Raw genomic sequence first — 9,627 nt, 5'->3', positions numbered from 1 at the left:
GGCCCCCCCAATAGTTTACGCCTATGTAAGTAAGTGGCTATGAACCAATGATAACAAAATCAAACATTTATGCACAGAGGAACTGTATCTCATCAATATCAGCTGATGGGGACAAACAATGGGGAAAGGCCATGACTCTCATGCCCTGCTTGTATCCAGAGATAACTGTCTGATTCCTGCTGGAAACATAATGCTGAACTGTGGCCTTACCCAGCAAGGCAATTCTGATTTGTCTATAAATGTGGTCAGCCGAGATTCAAATCCCTGCTTAGCCAGGAGCCTCAATATCGTTATTCTCTCCCAGTTTAAGTAACCTCTCAGATTTGTTGTAAGGCTGCAGTACTGTTCCTGAGATTGAATGCAGGTGTGATGAAAATATACATTTAATAAATAAGTCTACCTGTTTTCCTACCTGATTATAAAAATAATGATATCAGTCATTCCTGAATGCATATGGTAACTGCTTAAAATTTCTGAGTGACCCCAGGACCATTGGACATACAGACACTGGGTCCCAGCTGCACCCCAGAACAATCTTTGGACCACCTCTCATTACACATCCCCACACTCCAGAGACTGTCTCCTACAAGAAGACACACAGTGGTGCCCAGTCCAAAACTGTTTCTGGCATCACCAGCTTCTTTTTGCCCCTCCCCCTGAAACCTGTACTGCAAACTAGATTTCAATAAGGAAATGGAACAGTTGTATGCCCTGTGCACCGCAAAAGAATGTTTGGACCATGACATATCATATACCCCCACATTCAGGGGACTATGCCCTCCAAGATGCTGCATGCTGGCTCCTGGTCCAAAGTCCGGTTCTTGTGCCAGCTGCTCCCAGGTTTGGTGCCCCCAGGACAAATGCACAAACAGATACTGAGGCTCAGCTGCACCCCAAAACAATCTTTGGACCACCCCAAATTACACATCCCCACATTCCAGAGAATTCATTCTGCAAGAAGACATACAGTGGTGCCCTGTACAAACACCAGTTCTGGCACCACTGGCTTCTTTTTGGGTCCGTTCCCCCTGAAATCTGTATTGCAAAGAAGATTTGAATAAGGAACTGGAACAGTTGTGTACCTTTTGCACCCCAAAAGAAAGTTTGGACCACCACATATCATACACCCCTGCACATAACTGATCACTGGCAAGGAGCTGGCATGCACAGCTATTTTGAATGGCTATTATGTGCCCTCAGTGGGTGTGTGCCTTTGCCCCAAACCTATGCTTCATGCAGGATGGTGCAGTCAGTGTTAATTTCTAGGGGAAAAGCTGGTACAATCAGAGATCAAGCCAGATGTTACTGTGTTACTCAGATAATTCTGCATTCTGATATTCCAGTTCAGGACATTGAAAACAGGTTTTAGAGCTAAGCTATGGCTCAAATTACTTGCTAGGGGCAGCCCTTTGTACTTTTCTGACCTTTGAATTGTTGTTTTTAAAAGAACATCATCACTATTGCTGGTGTCTGTGGGATGACAATCTGAAAAAGAAAACCATTGCTTAGCCTGGGACAATACAGTAAATTGTCTTTCTATTCTACAGATTCAAATGCAAATTAAGTACTGTATAAGTATAATAGAGCTCACTTTACAATTTCCCTGGATGCTTTTCCTGAAGCAATACCCTGCTAATTTGAACTAAATAGTTTTAGAAAAGTCAAAGCTGTTAATCTTGTCATTGTTTTTTTTAATACTTCTGATGCAGCCAGGTTTCCCACACTGATAAATATAGTTGAAGCTAGAAGGCGAACAATTCCCAAGATTGGAATGTAGTTTAAATACTGTGAAGGCCAGGGCTAAATAGAAACTGCAGCTATGAAAGGAGGCTTGGAGGCTGAATTTGGTTCCCAGTTCGTTCCCTATTCCCAGTTCCTTATTCACATTTCCTAGTTCCTGAATGATATTGAGGACAATTTAACAGCTCTGCACCACAAAATAAGGATTAGACCACCACATATCATACTCCCTCACCTTCAAGGGACTGTGCCCTCCAAGAGGGCAAATGCTTGGTCCTGGTCCAAATTCCGGTTCTTGTGCCAGCTGCTCCCAAGTGGGGTGCCCCCAGGACAAAGGCACATACAGACGCTGGGGCCCAGCCGTACCCACAAAACAATCTTTAGACCACCCCATATTACAAATCCCCACATTCCAGAGACTGCCACCTACAAGTAGACATACAGTGGTGCCCGGTCCAAACACTGGTTCTGGCATCACCAACTTCTCTCCCCCCCCCCCGAAATCTGTACTGCAAACTAGATTTGAATAAGGAACTGGAACAGTTGTGTGTCCTCTGCACCCCAAACAGACACTGAGGCTCAGGAGTGCATGCTGGCTCCTGGTCTAAAGTCCGGTTCTTGTGCCAGCTGCTCCCAGGTTTGGTGCCCCCAAGACAAAATTCACATACAGATACTGGGGTGCAGCTCCACCCCAAAACAATCTTTGGACTACCCCAAATTACACATCCCCACACTCCAGAGACTGTCCCCTGCAAGAAGACATGCAGTGGTGCTTAGTCCAAACACCGGTTCTGGCACCACTGGCTTCTTTTTGGTCACCCCCAGAAACCTGTACTGCAAACTAGATTTGAATAAGGAACTAGAACAGTTGCGTGTTTCTGTACCCCAAAATAAAGTTTGGACCACCGCATATTATACACCCCCGTATTCCGGAGTCGGTGCCCTACAAGACAACATGTGCTGCGTCCTGGTCCAAAGCCCGCTTCTTGTGCCAGCTGCTCAAGCCTTTTCAGTTGATCATCCATTCAAGCCAGCTCTTTATGCTTCTGCCTGCAGAGCTGAGATGGGTGGCAATCAGAGATAAAGCCTTTTCAGTTGTGGAGCCTCATCTTTGAAGTGCCCTCCTCCTTGGGGCTTGCTTTGTGCCTGTTTTATTATCTTTCATGTGCCAAAGTCAAAATATTTATCTATACCCAGACCTTTAAATTGAAGGATTGTGCATCTTTTAAAAATGTTGTTTTTATGGCTTTGTTTTAGATTTGTGGGCTGTTTTATTAATACTATTTTATGTCTTTCTGTGCTGCTGAATATTCTTCTTATGTTGTCTTATTTCTCTTGCAATCATGTTGCTTGTTTTATTGCTGGTTCTAATGTTGACGGTTTTTATGCTTTTTTTTTTTAATATTGTTGTAACCATGAGCTGGTCTTTAGAGGAGTAGCACATACATTTTCTAATTACATTTTTAAAATGAATACTTGTAGACGTGAGCCATACAGTCTATAGCAGATGAAGATTTTGTATAGTGATAAAGGGCATCACATTCTGTACTGTAGTTACATTTGTGTGTATATGTGCCATCAAATTACAGCTGATTTATGGTGACCCTGCATGGTTTTCAAGGCAAGAGACTTCATAGGTGGTTTGCCATCACCTGCCTCTAAATGGGCTGAGAGAGTTCTGAAAGAACTATGACTAGCCCAAGGTCACCCAGTAGGCTTTATGTGGAGGAGTGGGGAATCAAACCCAGTTCTCCAGATTAGAGTCCACTGCTCTTAACCACTACACCATGCTGGCTCTTGCTGTAGTTAAATGTCCTAGTGAAATTCAAGTTTGAAATCAGCAAGTACTAGCTTGCTCTGTTGGGTAATTTATATTTAGGGTTCTCTGAATAAGATTTTGGGAGTAACTGCTGTAAATAAGAGACTTCATAAACTTTCTGTCTCCATCCTCCAATTCCATACATGCATTCGTAGGATCATTGACCCAGGAAACAAGATTATACTTAATTATGGAAGCTATCAAAATATGTGATGCTTTGATACTTTCCCAGTTAGAATGGAGGATGTATCATCTTGCAAATCATAGTATTAACTGTTGCTGAATTCAAGACATATATTAATAGCAATGTCATTAGCATGATTGAATGAATGAGAGCTAGTGTGGCATAAAGGACCTGGAATGGGCAGAACCAAAGAACGCTGGGTATCCCTCATCCCAATTTATGTCATTAGAGTTGTTAGGATAAAAGTATACCATATGTACCATCTTGAGCTCTTTGGAGGAGGAGTGAAGTAAAAATGTAATAACTAAACTGTTACATGTGTTCACATGGCAGAAGGGCAAATCTAAACAAACAAGTTGTCATTTTATTATTCAAATACACCCAATTTAGTGAAAGAAAGACACATGGGTTGAAGGCAATTTTAGGAGTCTGGGAATTTTGCAGAATATTAATCCCTGTTGCAGTTTGTCTAATAAATCCTATTGCTTTCATGTTTGTCATTCTCTTTCCTTAATCCTTGTAATTTGAATCCTTTTATATATGCATGGATTTGCAGGGGATGACACCTGAATATACATAGATTAACCTACTTGAATCAGATTTCATAGCTCTGGCAAACCACCCCATAAACAAAGTCTGCCTAGTAAACGTAGGGATGTGACGTCACCCCATGGGTCAGGAATGACCTGGTGCTTGCACCTTTACCTTTTTAACTCTGTTTAGGATAGCACTGTTAATATCAACAAGGATTGCAAAATAACATTTCAGTGTGGGCACTCAGATGTTGAATGTTAATATTTTGCCTGCAATCTAAAATACACTAATCTGGGAATAAGATCCATTTCAGTCGACTGGGATTTACTTCTTAAGTAAATACGCTGAGGATAGGGCTGTTTAGAAAGGTATTAATGAAATTTATACTAGCTAGAAGAAACTGCAAATGTAATCTTATCTCATGCAAATTTGTTTCACTATTATTGCCAGCTCTTTACATTTTGTCTCGGATACTTGGATAGAGCGGCAAAGAAAGCGGGAACGAACAGTTTACGCCCAGTTGATTGCACATGCTCTATTCATGAACTTGAAGTCGAAGAAGGGAGGGCAATTCCTCGATTCTCTGCCCATTTAGAATCTGGCGCGTCACAATCGCCAGTTCTTCCAATGAGAAGCGGTTTTCTAGCGCCGGAAGGAGGGACGAAGCTACGGGGTTGGTTGGGGCGTCTAAGACAGATTCCGAGATGTTACCGGAAGTAGCCGTTGCAAAACCACTCTTTGGAAGTACTGGGAGAGGCTTGGCTTTCCTGTTAATTTCTGGGTCCTAGCGCCTGACTTGTACTGGCTGAGCTGTTTGGATTACTCCTGATGGTGATTTTATATGACCTGATTGCTGTTGCTCTCAATTGTAGGCACGGCGGGAAGGTATGAAGAAGGAATCAACTGGGGGAAGTGACAGGTTTGCTTGAAGAGTGATACTGGTAGATGGAGGTGGCTGGGGCAGTGTAGGTTCTAGAAAGGAAGTTGAAGTCAACTTTGGGGTATGGTGCTCAGGATCTCAGGTCGAAGAAACTCGGTTAATAAAAATAAAAGGGTACGGAATATTAAATCCAGCAAGTGAGATTGTCAGGTAGTGTGTTCGCCCATTTGGAGTTAAAACGTGTGATGTTCTCAACGTCGTCCTGTAACGCTTCTGCTATGTAAGTAGGAACAGCGTTTTAGAACGAGGAAGAAGCATGATAATTTAATACTATTACCTTTTTCTGACAGTTCCCATTTGTATGATGGGCAGAAGTTCTTTAAAGTGTAGTCATTCCTAGCTCAGAGATTCAGAGTGGGAAACTTGGTCTGTTTAATAGCTGCCTACTCTTAACAGTTTACAGGTAAAGGGGGCGTGTCATAAGAAAGCTTGCAATGCTAGCTAAGTGTGACGAAAGCTCGTCTATTGTCATCCCTCCCTAGCGGTTTGAAATGTTTTGTTTCACCGAGCGTGTTTCTTTATCGTTTAGAAAATACATATCTCTCCGACAAATTTGCATGATTGTTGTTGAGTGGATCTTAGATTCCTACTTCCAAACACCATTCAGACTGTAGATTCCTAGTGTATGCCAGCAAGGATTTCAGGTACACACATTCGTATAATTTGATCTCCAGACGGTTTAGTTTCTTTAAAACAGTTGAGTAGGCCACCTAGCAACCAGTCTGAGCATAAAAGGAAAGCTAGCTCTGGTTTACTGTGATTGCAAGCAGTAAGTGATATGGTCCTTTAATCAAGGTGCCTATTGGATGCATGCTAACCACCCCCTTAAACACAATAGTGGGTGAGTGGCATTTATTCTTCAGTAAGTTTATATGCTAATGTTGGTGCTGCTGCTGAATTATGATGATGTTTTATTGTTTGGAGCTCTACAGTTCATAGACTAGAGCTTGAAAACTACATAGCCTGTATTCCTTCCTGGCTTTGAAAGTTTTATTGACTTAAAAATAAAATAAAAATCTAAATTAGCCTACAGAGGTGAATTGTGCAGTAGTTTAATAGCTGAGTGAAAGTTTAGGGTTATAGTTGCTCTATTACTGCTTCATGTGAGTCTCATAGGTGGTGTTACCATGTCAAATAGCAAAACATTTCTATCTTTAAAAGAATCACAAAACACAACATGGTGTTTCAACTCCCTGGAGCATAAAAACATTATTGGAATGCATGTGGTTATAAACAAACTATTGTGATGTTACAGGTAAAGCAATGTCTGCAATACCACCATCACCCTACATTGTGTTCTGACTTCGAATGGGGTATGCTCATTACTTGCGTCAGTATAGTATCACAAAGAATACTGTTTCGGTATTACAATCAGATACAAAGGCATAAATGGTCAGGATCCAAATGCTGCACAGTTTATACCAAATAGAAGAAATATTTTTCTTGAAGATAAATGTCTGATCAAATAGCAAGGGGGGAAAGTTGGCACCAGTGGAATGATGATGAAGAGTCATGGTTTTTTTGTGTAAAAGGTGTTCAATATTACAGTGCTAAAAAAAAGCAAGCCATAACATCCCCCCTCCCCCGGTGATGTGGCTTTGTGGATAGCAAAGATTTTATGATTTGTACCAGGGTTGCAAGCTCATGATGGAAACATTTAGATTACCTTCAGGCTAAGTTGTAGTTTTACAGCTACTAATGAGCCTATTTAATGTTTTAAAATACTCCTTTTGATCTCGGACTTCATTTATTGTAACTTGGAAAAAACCAAAAAATATTTTTATTATGGTAATAGTCTTGGATATTGTGCAGATCCATATTTGGTTCCCATTGTTACCTCATCCTCTTTTCTTTTCCTTTTGCTGTCAAGTCACAGCTGACTTATGACAACCCTGTAGGGTTTTCAAGGCAAGAGATGTTCAGAGGTGGTTTGCCATTGCCTACCACTGTATCCTCTTTTACAAGACACCAAATACTTTTCATCTGTTTCTTTGGTGCTCATTATCTACACATGGGCTTCACTGGTATAGCTTTATTTCAGCGCAGTTCTCTCATTCATGCTCCCAGATTTCAAAGTCCCCTGCCCCCACTTTATTGAAGTTTTAAAAATTTAATTCATTGGTACCCCACCTTTCTCCCCAATGGGGACCCAAAGTGTCTTACAACATTCTTCCCGTTCTCCATTTTGTCCTCACAACAATCCTGTGAGGTAGGTTAGTCTGAGAGGATGTAACTGGCCCAAGGTCAGCCAGCGAACTTCCACGACACGAGTGGGGATCCAAAATCTATTTTATTTAGAATGAACCTGCCTTATTCAAAAGGCTTGGTGTAGTTATATAAAGCAGCTGTCTTCATTAAAGACTTCATGCAGAGTTCTCCTAGTCTAAGCCCATTGATAATAGATTTAGTCTGGAATAATTCTGCATAGAATTGCACCATAAATCTCAAACAAAGAAAAATGGCAGTTAAAGACAATCTGACCAAGTATATACATACCTTACAGTAAATACAGAGACTATGAAGAATCCCTTCTCTCCATTTTTTCCTTGCCCTTTTCACCTACGGTATTCTTCTACCCTTGCTTGCTTCCTGACATTCCAGCCTACTTCCTTGTACCAAACATCCTCAATTTCTCATGGAGAAATTCCACACAGGCCTCAGGTTGCCAAGCTCCAGGTAATGCCTGAAGTCCTCCTGGAATTACACTTGATAGCTAGGTGACAGAGATTAGTTCAAATAGAGGAAATGACAGTTTTGAAAGGTGGACTCTATGGCATCACATCTGTGCACATCCTCCCCTCTCTAGGCACCACTCCCAAATCTTAAGGAATGTCCCAACCTGGAGTTGGCAACCTTGCAACAGGCCACAACCAGAGAGCACTTCTAGGGGTACCAAGGGGAGTTCTTCCCTTGTTGAAACATTCTGAGCTGGATTTGAAAATTTCCATGTTATGGGGATGGACCGACTAGAAAAGATTCAAAATACCCCAGCAAAGTGTGTGGAGCTGGTTCACTTGATTGTGGTCATATACTTCAGTAAGACTTTCTCTGTGTTAAGCGCCGTCAAGTCGCTTCCAACTCATGACAACCCTATGAATCAGTGTCCTCCAAAACATCCTATCGTTAATGGTGTTGCTCAGGTTAGAGCGGTTCCTCAGTGGAACAGGCTTACTGGGGAGGTGGTAAGCTGTCCTTCCCTGGAGGTTTTTAAGCAGAGGCTAGATGGCCATCTGTCAGCAGTGCTGATTCTATGATCTTAAGCAGATCATGAGAGGGAGGGCATCTTGGGCATCTTCTGAGCATGGCGTATGGGTCACTGGGGGTGTGTGGGGGGAGGTAGTTGTGAATTTCATGCATTGTGCAGGGGGTTGGACTAGATGACCCTGGTGGTCCCTTCCAACTCTATGATTCTAGATATTGCAAACTGAGGGCCGCTGCTTCCTTCATAGAGTCAATCCATCTCATATTGGGTCTTCCCCTTTTCCTGCTCTCTTCAACTTTTCCTAGCATTATTGTCTTTTCCAGTGAGTCTGGTCTTCTCATAATGTGACCAAAGTACGATAGTCTCAGTTTAGTCATTTTAGCTTCTGGAAACATTTCAGGCTTGATTTCATCTAGAAACCAATGATTTGTCTTTTTGTGGCAGTCCACAGTATCCATAAAACTCTTCCCCAACACTGAATTGCAAAGGAATCTACTTTCTTCCTGTCAGCTTTCTTCATTGTCCAACTTTCACACCCATACATAGGGAATACTATGGCATGAATTAACTTGATCTTGGTTGCCAGTGACACATACTTACAATTAAGAATCTTTCCTAGCTCCTTCATGGCTGTCCTTCCCCTTCTCAATCGGCTTCTGATTTCTTGGTTGCAGTCTCCACTTTTGGTTGATGATAGAGCCAAGGAATAGAAAGTCTTGAACAATTTCAGTTTCCTCATTGTTTACCTTTAAGCTGAGTAGTTTCCCAGTAATCATTACTTTTGTCGTCTTGATGTTCAGCTGTAGTCCTGCTTTGCACTTTAACTTTCGCCAGTAGTCATTTCAAGTCTAGGCTGTTTTCTGCCAGTAATGTGGTATCGTCAGCATATCTCAAATTATTAATGTTCCTTCCACCGATTTTCACTCCATCTTCATCTAAATCTAATCCAATTTTCCTTATGATATATTCTGCATACAGATTGAAGAGATAGGGAGACAAAATACATCCTTGTCTATTACCTTTGCCAATTGAAAATCATTCTGTTTCTCCATATTCTATCCTAACAGTAGCCTCTTGTCTAGAGTACAGCTTGCGCATCCAATCAGATGCTATGGCACACCCATTTCTTTTAAAACCAGCCATAGCTTTTCATGATCCACACAGTCAAAAGCTTTGTTGTAATCTATCAAGCAGATTTTCTTCTGAAA

The sequence above is a fragment of the Euleptes europaea genome, chromosome 4 (assembly GCF_029931775.1).
Source record: "Euleptes europaea isolate rEulEur1 chromosome 4, rEulEur1.hap1, whole genome shotgun sequence".
Classification (NCBI taxonomy): Eukaryota; Metazoa; Chordata; class Lepidosauria; order Squamata; family Sphaerodactylidae; genus Euleptes; species Euleptes europaea.
Note: the sequence above shows the minus strand (reverse complement) of the source record.